This window comes from Tenrec ecaudatus, chromosome 2 (genome assembly GCF_050624435.1).
Source record: "Tenrec ecaudatus isolate mTenEca1 chromosome 2, mTenEca1.hap1, whole genome shotgun sequence".
NCBI lineage: Eukaryota > Metazoa > Chordata > Mammalia > Afrosoricida > Tenrecidae > Tenrec > Tenrec ecaudatus.
The window spans coordinates 235,014,920-235,031,612 of NC_134531.1; the positions used below are offsets into that span (position 1 = coordinate 235,014,920).

At 37.6% G+C, this 16,693-nt stretch overlaps 1 non-coding gene across 1 annotated transcript; it reads right to left on the minus strand.

Annotated features, from left to right (window-relative positions):
- Window positions 1–11,236: 11,236 nt before the first annotated feature.
- On the minus strand, window positions 11,237–11,404 carry LOC142441758 (U1 spliceosomal RNA). Its single transcript, XR_012783105.1, has one exon. It is a non-coding gene; the product is annotated as a U1 spliceosomal RNA (small nuclear RNA).
- Window positions 11,405–16,693: the final 5,289 nt, after the last annotated feature.

Below are 16,693 nucleotides of genomic sequence, written 5' to 3' on the forward strand. Positions count from 1 at the left end.
TTTCAGTTTGCTTGGATCCACAATCAGTGCTCTTGGAAGCAGCAGTACAGCATTACACTATGCATGGCTTTGGGGGCACCTGCAGTACAAGAGCCCTTTCATTTGTTGGAAAAAAAGGATGGTATTCTAAAGACAAAGGTGCATCTGACCCAAGCAATGGTATTCTCAATTGCCTCATGTGCATGTGAAAGTGGGTCACTGAATAAGGAAGACTGAATAATATTTGATGCATTTGAACTATGGATCTCTCAAAGAACATTGAAGTACCATGGACTGCTGAAAGAACAGGTATGGCTTGGAGGAAGCGAAGCTAGAATGTTCCATTTGGGCCTGGATGGTGAAACATCATCTCGTGTGTTTTGAACAAATAATAAAGAGACTAGTCTCCGGATTAGCAAACCATGGATGGGAAAGCCTGTGCTCTCCTCGAAGAATGCAGAGGCAGAGTGTCCAGAGGGAAACAAATCTCAGCACAAGGTGCTCTTCTTTTCCTCACCATTCAAGTGTTCAATGTTTCCAAAACTTCTTAATAATATTGGCATTTTTATTAGGTGCTGTGGGGTCACATGTATTTCAGAATGAAACATTGCCCATTCCTGAGCCCACCGTACACTTATTATATTTGTGCTCAATGTTACACTGTGTCAATCTCTCTGTTTGACAGTTTTCCTCTGTTTTAGATGATTTTCTAATTCAGTAAGCATGATGTCTTTCTCCAGAGACTGGCCTCTCCTAGTAACATGTGAGACAAAATATAGCCATCTACATTTCTAAGGAACAAGTTGTTCTACCACATTTGTTTGTTTCTGGTGGTTCATGGTACTTTTAATATTCTTAGTTAACACTGTAATTTGAATGCACCAATTTCCTTCCATCTTCCTAATTCATCCTCCAGGTTAGTATGCATCTGTAGAGATTGCAAATATGGCATAGTTCCTCCAGGGCTTTCTCCAGTCATCACTATTGACCCACTAGTGAGGACTTTTTTCGTCTGCTTCTTTTTTAATCATTTTATTGGAGGCTCTTACAACTCTTATCACTATCCAAACATCTATTGTGTCCAGCACAGTGGTACATTTGTTTCCCATCATCATTTTCATCCTTTTTTTAAAGCTTCCATTATCACTGCATTTTACTATCAGTGTATTTATAAGTCATTAATGTCTTTAAAAGCAAATCAATCTGAACATCTCAGAGTGAACAACTGGGAATGAAAACACCCACAATTAAATGCTGCAACATGTCACAAACAAGAGCGTGTACACAAACACATACGTAGTCATTAGTGTGGTTGAGTGTAGCTCAACAATCAGGGGGCTTCAAAAAGTTCATGAGGAAATTCCCTTATCTTACAATTTGGAAGATGTTTTTCAGTTCCCTCATAGATCATAAGTCAGAGAACTCCTTTAGTGCTTTGTGCGCACACACACACACACACACACACACAACATGTATAACATCACAGATTTTACATATATATATTTAAACTTAAAAGAAAATATTTTCACTATTATATGATTTTTTTGTAAACACTATACCAAATAACTGTGTTTTCCCTTATACTGTGTGAAATGAAATCTTGGGTTTCTGAACCACTCCTCTCTTTTTGTACATTTAGGACCTTTTTATATTCACTGTTATAAATAATACTATGAAATATTCTCTTTGCGCAAGTTATTTCTGCAGTTAGGCTTTATTTAAAGGACAGATTTCTTGAAATTTGATGACTTGATCGAAAGAGAGGAATAACATAGTTGTATTATACTCTTTATGATTATATGAACACTAATTTGAGTGTGTGTTTAGGTATGCTTTCCTTTTTCAATTAATAAATCTAATCAACATCACAAAGAACCCAGATGGTGTTGTGGCTGATGCATAAAGCCATGGTTAGAAGCCACCCACCACTGTAGAGAATGATGGAGCTCCGGCTCCCATAAGGATGGAGAACCCCACAGCAGTTTAGCTCTGTCCCACAGGGGCAGTGTGCATTGGAATGGACTCAATGGCAGTGAATTTTTGTTTGAATCAAGATTCCCCCAGTGGTTGTGTGGATGTGTGGAGCTGTTAATCCGCAAGCTCGGTGGTTTAAATTCACGAGCTGCTGCTAAAAGAAAGATGAGGCTGACCGCTTCCATAAAGATTTAAAGACTTTGAAACACTTTGTACGGATGCTGTGAGTTGGGATGGACTTGACCACAGTGGGTTTGCTTTTTCTATTTTTTTTGATACCTTCACCATAGATATATTTTTTTAAAAAACAAACACCTTTTGTTTCTACATGAGCCCTTAGTGTGGGCTCCTTTTTTCCCCTCTTCCTTCCCCTGCTCCCTCCCTCATGAACCCTTGATAATTCATAAATTATTATTATTCTCTTTTAAAATCTAAATTATTATTATTATTCATTCCATTGGTGGCTCTTACAGCTGTATAATAATCCATACATACATGCATTGTTGCAAACACATCTGTACATGTGCTCATCATATTTTACAAAACATTTTCTTTCTACTTGAGCCCCTGGCATCAGCTCCTCATTTTCCCTCTCTCTCCCACGCCTGCCATCCCTCCCCCATGCCCCCTTGAAAATTTACAATTCTTCTTATCCCCCCCCCCAGGTCTTACACTGTCTGCTGTCTAATTACACCCACTTTTCTGCTGATCGTCCCCCTGGGATGGGTGCCATACCAATCATTTTAATCAGTTCCCCCTTACTCACCCCTCCAACCCTTACTGTCTTATTATCACTGCTCCCCCTATTGGTCCTAGGGGGTTCATATGTGTGGATTCCCTGTGTTGTGAGCTCTTATCTGTACTACTACACATGTTCTGGTCTAACCATATTTGTAAGATAGAATTGGGGTCATTTTAGTGGGGGGGGAGGCATCAAAGAACCAGAGAAAGATTGTGTGTTTCCTCAGTGCTATACTGCACCCTGACTGGCTCTTCTCTTCCTGTGGCCATTCTGACAGGGGGTGTCCAAATGACAGGGGTGAGGACTGTATTTCTTTCCATTGAGTTACAATCCACACTGAACACGTGTAGTTTGTGAACCCTGGGGGCAATTCACTTCTCAATTTCCCTATTTTTTAAAGCATTCCTTGGTGACCAAAATATGCTGTCTCTTCCCATTTTTTGCCCTTGCTTCAGTCTGCCTTGCATTTATTTTCACCTAAATAGTGGTTAGGTTTGAGACAGTCTGATAGTATATCTTTATGGATAAAAAAGACAATTCTACCCCTGATTCCAATCACATTAAGAAGTATGTTGCTGTGTGCCATTAAGCCAGTGCTAATCTATAAGCAATAGAACAAAACTCTACCTAATTTTGGGCCATCGTCATGTTTGTTGCTGTGTCAGGTCATTTTTCAACCGTGTGTGACTCTAAGGAGCTCTGGCGGCCTCACCGGCTATGAATTGAGCTCTTAACCACCGGGTTTGCAATGTGGAACCACCAGTTGTTCCATAGGAGGAAGCTGAGGCTTCCTGCTCCTGTAAAGATATAGAGTCTCAGAAAACAGTTATGCTCTGGACTACTAGCAGTTCAAGCCCACCAGTCAAGTTGCTCTCTGGATGAAAGTTGAGAATTTCTACTCGCATAAGGATGTATAGTCTCTGGGAGAGTCCCATGAGCTGGAATCAACTCAATGGCAATGAGTTTAGATTTTACTTTAGGTGTGTTCACCCACACACCTGGAACAGATCCCCTAGTTTCAGCTGAGTTTCATGGTGGTGTGGGCTGCATGGTGGTGCTACAAGAGCTAACCTTAAATTCAGCAGGGGAAAGGCTAGACCAAGGGATCGGAGGCCAGAGAGATGGCAGCTTTTCAGCATGACAGCGAAGAGGTTCTCCTGCACAAAGAACTTTCTTGCACATTTCTAATCCTGAATTCTAGCATGTTAACTTCTTTATAAAAGACAAAAATGTAAATATGGTCTTTGAGTTCAGTGTGGCCATTGGAATGAATTCGCTAATCCAGCTGAGAAGAAGAGCGCTAAAATGAGTGTTTTGATTTCAGATTGGTAAAGAACCAGAGTGTATTAGTATGTCATTCATCCTTCTAATGAAGTAACAGGAGGTGAGAAGCTATCCTCTCATATCAATTTTTACAATTCTAACCAATAGTATTCAATGTTCTAGGTGCCACGGAAACAGTAATTGAGGGAAATAATCCAAAGTGTCCAAATTGGAAACAATGACCTAAGCTATAACTTTTTAGAAGTGACAATTGATCTTGACAAAGTTTTCTCACTGCAATATTCTGCATCTGAATTCATCTTAGATTGTTAAAATAATTGAACTACTGGATTACCAATCTTATGCTAATTTTCCATCAGTAAATTAGAGTATTTATTATTGTTTGTTTTAATTAGTTTCTTTTTCTTTCATTCCTTATATTTTCCTTTCCTTTCTGTCATTTGTAAATCATTTTAGTTAATGATTTTTAATAGTATATTAAAATTGTGATGCATATTCATGAAGCGGGTATTGGTTATAGATAAATTTCCTTATAATATATTTGTAATATTTTTGTATCAAATTTAAATTTTCTCTCAAACAGGTGAAAGAGTTACTCTACATTTTGAATTTGTATTGTTTTGTTTTATAAACAACATCATTACTTTCTTAGATGTTTTGTCTTTTTTTAGAAAGTTTTATTGACATATAATGCAGCTATCACACAAGTCAATATTTCAATCATGTCAAAAGAAGTTGCATAATAATTGCCATATCAATTTAAAAACATTTTCATCTTTCTTGTATTCATTTTATTAGCTCCCCATTTCCCCTTTTCCGTTAAATGTTTAGATAATCCACCATGGCATAGAATTTGCTTTGAGGAAAAGAAATCCATTTTTAATAAATATATTTTTGAACTTTCTATTTTCATATTCTATTTGCTGTAGTTTTGCTTTTGACAATATTCTCCATTTGATCAGTTTTCTTATTTATATCTCTTTTATTATTTATTTTATGTTAATGTTTTTGTTAGAATCTACACTGTCTTTATCTGTAACAAACAATGTATCAGCTTTAGCTAACGGCAGTTACAGAGGACTACATTGTGCTCACAGGAAACTTTTGCATTGAACGTTTGCAGTTGTGCAAGAAAAACCGGACAATACTGCATGGATACACATCAGGAAAGGTATTCGACAGGCTTGTACACTTTTACTATACATACTCAGTCTTTATGTGAAGTGAAGGACAGAGAAGCTAGAATATTATTAAGAAGAATACAGAATCAGGATCAGAGAAAGCCTTATTAAAAACCTGCATAATGCAGATGGTACAATCTTGTTTGCTGGACATGAGGAGGATTTGAAGAACTTACTGATGATTATCAAGGATTGTAGCCTTCAAAAATTCAACTGTAGCTTTCTTAGAAGAAATATAGTGAGAATGCTCCTTAAAGTAGTTCATTTCAATTTAAAGCATATTTCATCACGTGAATAAATCAATCATTTAAAAATGGCACTTGTTTTTGGACAAAAATTATCCCTAGACTATGTTGTTATGGAAAATATGTTTACTGATGGTTTGGGATGCAACTTATAAAATTTATTAAATTGAGTTGATAGTGAGCAAGAGTGTCAATTTTTCTTTCATTTCTGTGTTGTTCTTTTTTTAAACAATTCATTATTTAAAGTTCTGGTACCTGTAGATTTATAACTGTTACCTTTTCTGCATCCATTCAATCTTTTATATGAAATGTTCCCAGTTATCTCTGATAAAATTCATTATGTGAATAACTCTTATACCCATCTATGTGAAGCTACTTCAAATTTATCATAATTTCTGTTTGAAAGGTATAGCCATTTCCATCGGTATTTTTATTTTGAGCAAGATAAAAAGAAAATGTATCAATTATCTGATTTTCCAAACTAAGACGAATGTTGTTTTTTTAAAGAAATCATATTCGTTAGAAGTAAGAGGAAAGTCTTGGTAAATCCTCTGGTGGAGCAGTGAGTTTCTCGTTGGGCTGCTGTGTACAAGGTCAGAGATTTCAAACCAGCAGCTGCTCCCAAGGAGAAAGATGGGCTTTTTGCCAAGATCCTCACCCTCAGAAACCCACAGGGGTGGTTCTACAATATAGGGTATGAAATGATATGCATATTGCTAAGCAGCATGTAACTGGGTTTTGTTTAATTTCTGATACATATTCTCCTTTTGTTTCTAGTTTTAGTATCCCAGTTAAATTTGACTTTTTCAGATATAATTCACAGTTTATATTGCATTATTTAAATTGTGTACTTTGATGATCCTTAAAAATATTTTCTTCTACTATAAAAATATAAACTTCTAGCCTATTTTATCTAGATAGATCTGTCTAGGTTTAGTTTTAAGGCAGCAGATGGAAATTGGACCTCCACTCAAGTACTTACTCAATGCAAGAACACTTTGTTCTATTAAATTGACATTCCATGATACACACCTTCCCCACACAATTGCTGAAGACAAATGTGTGCATAAGCAAATGTGATGAAGAAAGCTGATGGTGCCCAGCTATCAAAAGATGTAGCACCTGGGGTTTTAAAGGCTTGCAGGTAAACAAGCAGCCATCTAGCTCAGAAGTAACCAAGCCCACATGGGAGAAGCATACCAGCCTGTGTGACCACGAGGTATAGAAAGGACTAGGTAACAGGCATCAAAGAACAAAAAAATCATGTAATTGTAAATGAGGGGAGTGCAAAGTGGAGACTGAAAGCCAATCTGTAGGCAACTGAACATCCCCTTACACAAGGGTCACAGGGAGGAGATGAGCCAGTCAATGGGGCAGGGTAGCAATGATGAAACATACAACTTTCCTCTAGTTCTTAAGTGCTTTCTTCCCCCCCACTATCATGATCCCAATTCTACCTTAAAAATCTGGCTAGACCAGATGTTGTACACTAGTACAGATAGGAAGTGGAAACACAGGGAATCCAGGACACATGATTCCATCAGGACCAGTGGTGAGAGTGGCGATACCAGGAGAGTTGTGGGAATGTGGGGTAGAAAGGGGGAACGGATTACAAGGATCTACATAAAACATCCCTGGGGATGGACAGCAGAAAAGTGGGTGAAGGGAGATGTCAGACCGTGTAATATATGACAAAATAATAATAATTTCTAAATTATCAATGGTTCATGAGGGAGAGGCGAGCGGCGAGGGAGAGTTAAACTGAGGAGCTGATATCAAGAGCTCAAACAGAAAGCAAATATTTTGAGAATGATGATGGCAACAAATGTACAAATGTGTTTGAACAATGGATATATGTATGGATTGTGATAAGAGTTGTACAAACACCCAATAAAATTATATATATACATATATAAACTTCTATTTGCACTACCACATTGCAATAAATAGCAATAGAGATGGATCTGTCTGATGTCCTCTGGTTTCACTATTGCCACAAGGCTAGGGTAAGACCAGCCTTTATATTCTGACACCAACCACTCCTCCCAAGACACCTTGCATCAATGCTGAGTTCGATAACCCATTGCAGTGGCCACACAGAATTCACATAAAATTCTCATAATGTATTATGATAATTATGAGGGGTTTAATAGGAAAATTAGTAGGTTACCAGAAGTCAGGATCAGCAAACCTAAGGATACAGTCATTGGTCTCAACAGGCAGCAGCCAAGTCTCTGTCCAGTTCTATGTCTCTCAGTCATGAGGTTCCATGGACTTCATGTTCACGGGCCAGGAAGCAAACCTACCTGTCACTGTATTCCATGGTCATACAGTCTGCAGTCACATAAGGGCACGGTACTCTATAGTTTTGTCACTGCTTCTCTGAGTCTCCACAGTCTGCGATGCATCTGGTTTCAGCTCACTCTACCAAGACAGACAGAGGTCTTGAACTTGCTCTTCCTAGGTCCCCTGGGTTTCTCTAACCTCTGCTGCTTCAAAGATGGCTCATCCTGATAGCCAGAGAGATGGTAACTAAAATTGGCCAATAACCATTCTTTGTGGTACACTCTACGCATAGTCCCACCCAATTATTTGGTGGGAGTTCCAGAGACTTGGATAGAAGATACCTATTAAAACTTTTCCTCTCCACCACACATATCAAAATACCAAGTACTGTTGTTATCGAAAAATATAACTCCTACTCTTTGCATTGAACCTCTCTTGCTAACAATATCCTTAGGAAAGCATTGACAGGTTGTTTGTTGATATATTTTAGTTCTTTTAAACTAGATTCTCATATAAACAAATACATGTTGCAATTATTAACCTGGTGTATGTTTATTCACAGCATTCTTATAATTATTAGTATGCTTGAGTACTTTCTTGAAAGTCTTCTTCCTTTTGTTAGTTTTTTCAGAGTGCAATGTGCATTGCAGGGACTAGCCTCTCCTAATAACATTGACAAAGTTCATGAAATTAAGTCGTATAATTCTCACAGTGAGGCGCATTCTGACTCTTCTTCCTCTGAAATAGTTTTATTTGTTCTTCTGCCAGTCCAAGATGTTTTCAATATTCTTTACCAACACCACAATTCAAATACGTAATTCTTCCAAGGTCTCCCTAATTTATCATATACCTTTCACATCAATAGATTATTCAAAAATACCATGACATGTCTCAGACTAACCTTAGTCTTCAAAGTGACATATTTGCTTTTTAACATTTTAAAGAGAGCTTGTACTGCAGATTACCCGATGCATGATGTCCTTTATTTACACCTGCTGCTTCCATGATCTTTCATTGTGGATAAAAGTGAAATCAAATTGTTGATAACTTCAGTCTTTGCATATGGTGGTCTGTTGGCTCACTTGTACTCGAACTGAGGTGTGTGGATGAAAGGAAAAGGATGAGCTATGTAGAAAGCATGGGATCTCCATTGGCCGACACTTGGGCCTTGACCAATGGAGATCCCCTCATAGAGGCGTTTAGGAGAGGAGATGGGTTAATTAGGGTACAAGGTAGTACCGATGAAGAACACAGCTTTCCCCCAGATCCTGGATGCTTCCTCCCCCCAACTACCATGATCCGAATTCTACCTTGCAGGCCTGGATAGGACAGAGGCTGTACACTGGTGCATATGAGGGTTGGAGGTACAGGGAATCCAGGGTGGATGATACCTTCAGGACCAAGGGTGTGAGGGACGATGCTGGGAGAGTGGAGGGTGAGTGGGTTGGAAAGGGGGAACTGATTACAAGGATCCACATGTGACCTCTTCCCTGGGAGAGGGACAGCAGAGAAGGGGGGAAGGGAGACTCCGGATAGGGCAAGATATGACAAAATAACGAGGTATAAATTACCAAGGGCACATGAGGGAGGGGGGAAAGGGGAGGGAGGGGAATAAAAAAAGAGGACCTGATGCAAGGTGCTTAAGTGGAGAGCAAATGCCTTGAGAATGATTGGGGCAGGGAATGTATGGATGTGCTTTATACAATTGATGTATGTATATGTATGGATGGTGATAAGAGTTGTATGAGTCCCTAATAAAATGTAAAAAAAGAAAAGAGGAGAAAAAAATGATTAGGGCATAGACTGTACAGATGTGCTTTACACAATTGATGTATGTATATGTATGAACTGTGATAAGAATTGTCTGAGCCCCTAATAAATTGTTAAAATTTAAAAAAAAGAGCTGAAAACCCAGAAATAAAAACATCAACATAAAAAAAATTTAAAAAATTAAAAGAAAGCATGGGATAGGGAGGACTCCAATGTCATGGACTGAAGTCTCAAGTATATTTGAAGCTTGGTATATAAACTTTTCTTACACAAGGGAATTGGTTACAAAACAAACAGCAAAGAACTTGAACATTCCTAAACTCTTATCTATGCAAATGTTACTTAACTAGTCACAGTTTCTTAACTTTCGAATAATAAAAGCACTAGGTTCAAAGACAATCACAGGGATATGCAGGATTCAAGAGAGCCTCAAAGAGATAGTAAATAACTGAGTCATCTCTCAATGTTTTTAGCAGCAAAGTCACAAGTAAGGGTCATTTTGCAATGCTTTTGTCTGCAGAGACACAGAGGCGCAGGGGACTAAATAGTCACCCATTAGTAAACACCTTGATCAGCAGGATGCTTCCTACAACTTTGTTTTGTTTTCTTTATATTGATTTTAATCCATATTGAAGGCAGTCAGCTTTGATTTTCATGAACAGGTGTTTTATTTTATTAATTTTAATAAATCATTTATCGGGGGCTCTTACAGCGCTTATAACAATCCATACATCAATTGTATCCAGCAAATTGGTACAGATGCTGCTCATCATTAGAAAGCAGTTTTTCTACTTGCGCCCTTCATATCAACTTCTCTTTTTCCCCTACCTTCCCCACCTCCACTTTCGTGAACCCTTGATAAATCATAAATTATTATTTTCATATCTTACATTGTCAGCTCTCTCCCTGAACCCACATTTCTGTTGCCCATCCCCCTGGGTGGCTGGGAGGAAGAGGTTATATGCCCATCATTGCAACTGGTTCCCCATTACCCCACCTTTCCCCCCACTTCCCAACCATACCCTCCAGGTATCGCTACTCCCATTGCTGTTTCTGAGGGGTTTATCTGTCCTGGATTCAATGTGTCGAGAGCTCTTTTCTGTACCAGTGGACATGAATTAGCAAGCACTTTAAGTTCTTTTTTTCCTTCATCAAGTTAGGTGGTATTATCTAAAAGGATTGTAATGAACTTTCCTCCAATCTCGATGTTTAATTCTAATTTGTAGAATACAGTTTCTCAAAATATTTGCTATAATCCATGCATCTGATACTTTTTGCATTATTAAAAAAACATATTTCTGATACTCTTTGCTTTCTTAGTCAAGGACCATCTGACTTCACCAATACTACCTCTTGTGATGGTCCCTTTCTGAATTCCTGGTTAGTATACTACTGCAACAGTTTTAAAAAATCTTCAGCACAATTTAACATGCATATGATATTAATAATGTTGGTGGAACATTAAGGCCCCAATCGAATTATATTTCTTTGGAATGGCACACATATGATCTACTCCATTCAGTTTGCCAGGTAGCTATTTTCCCAATTTCTTTCCATAAAATTTTGAGTAGTTTCGGTTCTCAATAAGTTTGTTGAAATATTTCACTCGATAATCTAACCATTAGAGGAGCTTGTTTGTCCTTGAGCTCGGCATTGTAGGGAGTTTTGAGTTGGGCTGCTAACTACAAGATCATCGGTGTGAAACCACCAGCTGCTCCAAAGCCAGCTGGGTCAGGTCAATGCTGTTCTAAGGGTTTCTTTCCTTTTTTTTTTTTAAGGGGAGAGTGCGAATACAGTCCCCCACTACCACAAATTATGCAGTCGAGTTTCCCACACTTGGGGAAATCGCAGGGGTCACCACACCACATCCGGAGTGCAATGGACAAGCCTCGCCCTGAGAAAACTACCTTCGTGATCATGGTATCTACACTGCCAGGTAGTATTTTCTAAAGGTTTCTTTGAATCAGAATTGACTCAATGCTAAGGAGTTTGGTTTTTTAGTTTGTTTTTCACTAATGAGTTTGATACCTTTCAGGCAAATATTACTTTTTTGAGTCAAATTTTATTGCTTGCAGTGAAGATTTATACAGCAAATTAGGTTTTCTTTTAATAATTTCTATATAACTTGTTCAGTAACATTGGTTATATTTCTTTTCAGTAAAATAAGCAGAAAATTATAAAACTAGGACAAATTAAGAATGGGTTAAAAAGTAAACAACCGGTGTTATTTTTTTACTATTGGTATAGTCTTCATATATCATTCAATTTAATTGTGCAATCATACTGAGAATTTCACAATCAGAACTACAACCAATTTCAGAACCTTTGACACCCCTACTCATTGTTATTTCTCCATTTCCCACCATTCTCCCTGTGATTGTCATGCCCATATCCAATTACTCTATGAATCCACAATATGGATTTCATATACAGAAAATCAAGCAAAACAAAACACAACAAAGAAAATAATTCAACAAAACAATAAAAACCAACAAAAATGACTAGACAAAGCATAGGAAAACCTCAATCAAAAAGAAAATAGAAAAGTTAAAAAACTGGAACAACTTTAAAATGGGCCCATGACATTGACATTTTAACCAAACTACATCTACCATAATGGTTCTACAATGCACTCTATATGAGAGCAAGGCTATTCACAGAGAGGAGTCACCAGAAGCAGTTCACGTGAGGACTCTCCAAAAGAATTCTGGGCATCCACTGTCATTCACAGCCTTTTGTAAGCTGGTGCTCATAATTTAAGCTCTGATACTATTCCTTCCTTCATATTTGGATTTTATTATTTACAATTATTATTTGTGATCCTTGCAGATCACAGAGGCTGGCATGTTTCTGCCATGTGAACCTAGTTGGTCTCACTTAGATGACTGCATGTTTTCAGAGAGACCTTTAAGACCCCAGATGCTGTTCTGTATGATAGCCAGGCACCATCTGGCTTTGTTACCACACATTGAGATGGCACTCATTGCCCGAGTGATTTCTTCATGAGGGTGAAAGTCCACCAGGGCTGTGCCACAAGAACTAACTGTTCTCAGATTGGGACAAGATTAAGTGTGAGCTAAAAAAATAAATAAATAAATATTTTAAAAATTTTTAAAAGACTCACTCTCTCACTCACTCACTGTCTCACTCACTCACTCACTCTCTCACAAAAAAAATAATAAATTAAAAAAAAAAGATTAAGTGTGAGCTCCAAATCCATTCATATGTCGGTGGTTTGCATATGTTCTCTGGCTCATTTTTAGAGAAATGATTTATGAGTAATAACATTATAATCATCCCTTAGAAGCATAACCTAATTCTATTAATAGTATTATTGAGTCAATGATATAGAATTTAAAACATAGTTGAGAAAAGGAAATCATACAAGTACAGACTGGCTTCAGGCTACAATTCAGACACAAATTATTGATTTATGAAGATTAAACTCTTAAGTGGCTGGCCATTACTTACACGAATAAAAGACAAAAATGCTTCTGTAGAACCCATGGGAAGAACATACCTGGTACGATGTTCCTAATCGAACACAGTTGACCTACTTTCCTTCCAGGCCTTGGTGACTCAGTCCATGTACTAAAGACTAATGAGAATTTAGCATCTCTTTTGTTCATATGCATAACATCCTTCATAGGCCACACCAGAAAGATTCAAGGTGAAAATCTCATAAAGTGAAGTGTGCTTTACCTCAAATTCATCTATAACATGTCTAATGGACTGACATATTCCCTTGGACTTTATTAGGCTGAAACACCCTAATGTGAGAAGCAGATACCTGCTTTCTCAAGTAATGAAATTGTCCATCATTTTGGGTTGGGAGGTTGCTCCTTCCAGTTTATCCACCAACAGAAATGTAACAGACCTCACCAACACATGCATGACTCCCTCCCCGATATTAATTACCTCTTGAAATGGCTGAATGTTGACTTTTTATTTTGGGGGGTACATACTCTGTATTCCTTCCACCTTCTTTGTATGCCTTCTGATTAATATATTTATTTTCTTATAGTGCAACTCTTGTTTGATTGAAGCATTGATTTTTAGGATATATGTATTATATCCTACTCAAAATGTTAAAGTATTTTTGCACAGCCTCCTTTAATATTCAAGATTGAATTTTTTTCTGTAGTTCTCTTAGCTTGAAATATGCTAAGCATGTTCATTTTTGCTTTTCTAACCACTAACATGTTGTCTTTGCTTATTTCATTATAATGTTTTACTTTTTCTTTTCAAGCGGCACTTTGAAATTTTTGGTAAAGGTCTCTTACTTTCTTTCTTCCATTAGATTTGGCTTCTCTTAATCCAAGAATAATTTTTAAACTTTGTTAGGATATTAATTTTCTTTCTTTCTATATTTTACATAGCCCTTTGCTTTCTTCATCCATAATGCCAGTACCGAATTTTTCACTAGCATTCAATGCACCAAATCTGTTTTTCAGATGGTCTCAAAATGTAGTCTGCATATTGGATAGACTTGTTTTTAAATTTTCTTCAGTGAGTGTCTGCCTGAACTTGTGTCTGTGTAAGTCATATTTTAGGCCCCAGTTGATCCATGGTCTTATTGAGGTGAAAAAGATTGAACTTCATCTCATTTTCACAGATGCAGTCATTTTGATTTGTGTATATTCTTTCTTATAAAACACTGTGTATTTTATGTTGCTTGCTCAACGGTATTTGTGTCACATGGGCTCCAGCTTCATGTCTACCACTAAGCCCGTGTTCTCCAGCTGTTCATCCTGCTCCTTTGCTTCCAACTTTCAAATTGCAATCACATAAATATTTCTTGATCTCAGTCCTACGTCTCTGAAAAATGCCATGGTCTTAGCGCTGCCGGATCTGGTGCCTAAATGGCAGCATCGAGACTGGGAGGCACAGGTATATGAGTCTCTGATCCCAAATCATCATGTAGCTAAGAGGCTGGGGACAGAGACATGTTTTCGGCCCTGGCTGAAAATAATTCTTGCTGAAGACAAAAAACAAAACGAAACAATAATAATTCTATCCCTGTATGGTTTTTGCTCCTGACTCTGGTAACCTGTTAACTTCTACACTAAATCCCCATCATAAGTATTGCCTTTGAGTTCTGTGTGGCCATAGGCTATCAAACCCAGCAGGAAAGTAGAGTGCCATGGAAGGAATTGTTGGTGTCAGAATAAGATAATTTGTGGGTGGAAGCATGCCTGATCCTGCCTTATAGGATTCATCCGGAGGTAGAATCTATGGATTCTCCTTCTCCTTTGTGAAGCCAGAGAACGTTGGACATGGTTTCCCCAACATTTTTTTCAATGATATATTGATTTAGCTTGGTTTTAATAATTACATTATTATCAGTGGAAATTGGATGATTTTATGTCAACTTGATTTCTTATGAAAACATAGGGGTTGCTTTGAATCTGTCCCTCGTGTCACAGACTGTTGATGCCTTCCCCGGGGTATCCTTTCCGTTAAGCAGGGAAACTGGAAGCTTTCTAGCTCTCTGCTACTTTACCTTACTGCTTGCTGGGATTCTGCCACTGACCCTGAAAGCGGTCAGTGCCCAGCCATTCTTCCACTGATCTTGGTTCCACGAGACTCTCTCCCACTGGCCTATGATCTTCTTGCTTCCTGGTTAGCCTGGTTAACCTCAGGTTAACCTGAGTCACTGCCATGCCACACTACGTGCACCTGAAGAGAAACTTAGGAACTTGCATTAGATTTATGTAGCTGAATTGGCCTGGGCGGGGATGCCTTGGTGAAGTATCCTAGCTTCTTGACATACATTTCTTTCTTATACCTAGATGAGTGTCACCAGATTTGTTTCTCTAGACAAGCCAGCCTAACACATGCTCTTAAATGCAATGCTTTCATTTTCCTTATACATTGGAAATTATCTTAATTCTCTTGATTTTGCACTGAAGACCTTCCTTTAAAATTCTTTATAATCCATGTTTGCTAACAGCAAAATTATCTCCAGTGAACTTTGAGTCATTGTTTTTCTAATGCACATTTTCCCTTTTATGTTTAGTTGAGGACTTTGAATGTGTTATATATAAGCAGTCTTCTAATTCTCATCGTTTCGTCTAAGGAGTCAGTCATTTAACATATGGATTATCTCGTGTAACAATTTTTGCCTACTTTCTAGAGTCTTTGATTTTTAGCATTTTATTAAGATTAACCCATTTTTGAATCTCATTGCATTTAATCTATTGGAGTTTGCTGATATTCCTTTTTATTTATAATAATATCTTTCAATAAGTTTGGGCAGGTTTGCTATAACTTATTGAGATTTTTTTTCTTGTGTTGTGTTTTATAATGTCTTTCAATTCTCAAATCTGCTAATTTTATTCCTTATTTTTCTCTCACCCTATTCTTCATAGTGTATAATTTCTATTAATATATGATACATTTCACTAAATATTTCTTCTTTAATTTTAAATCAATCATTGAGTCCATCTGGTCTCATGACAAGTATTTTTTTATACCTGATAATATCTATTTTTCTCATTTTATAATTACTATTTCGTTTGATGAGAGAGTTCCATCATCTTTTGTTTACATATAAATTATAGATTTTTAAAATTCTCTGCACATATTTATAAGGATTTATTGCAAAATCTCTGTCCTTATGTGGTCATTTTCACAATTTCTGTTTCCTACTTTTCCAGTGAATGAAGCATACTCATGGTTATTGATAAACCTCATGTTTGGTTTGCATCTGGGATTTTAAATTATATATATGTAATTTCAGGTCCCGGTCCCCTTCTCAACATTTGCTATTAGTATTTGTGGTTTTACTTGCTTAGCCACTGTCTGGATAATCAAAGGCTGTTTGCTATCCTTAGGAGCCATGGTTACCCATGGGGATGCTAACCTTGACGATAAGCAATTTGAAACCACCAGTCACTTCACTAGACACGGAGAAAGATAAGGTTCTCTATTCTTGTGAATAGTGATTATCTTGGAAGCACACTGGCCATTTCTACCCTGTCTTATGGGGTCATTAAGAGTCAGAATCAACTCCATGGCAGTGAGTGAGTGAGATGACGTCCTTTGGCTGCTGATCCAAGGGGAAGGAGCCTGTATCACTCTCAAAGGCACTCTTTGGTGGCAGGGTTGGCATTGGCAGGGCATTTAAAAATCTCTCTCAGAGCACAGTCAGCTGTTGAGCTTAGTAATCAGAGGCTGACAGCTCTATTGTATTCAACAATGACTGAAGAATTAATTGTTTTACAATTGTC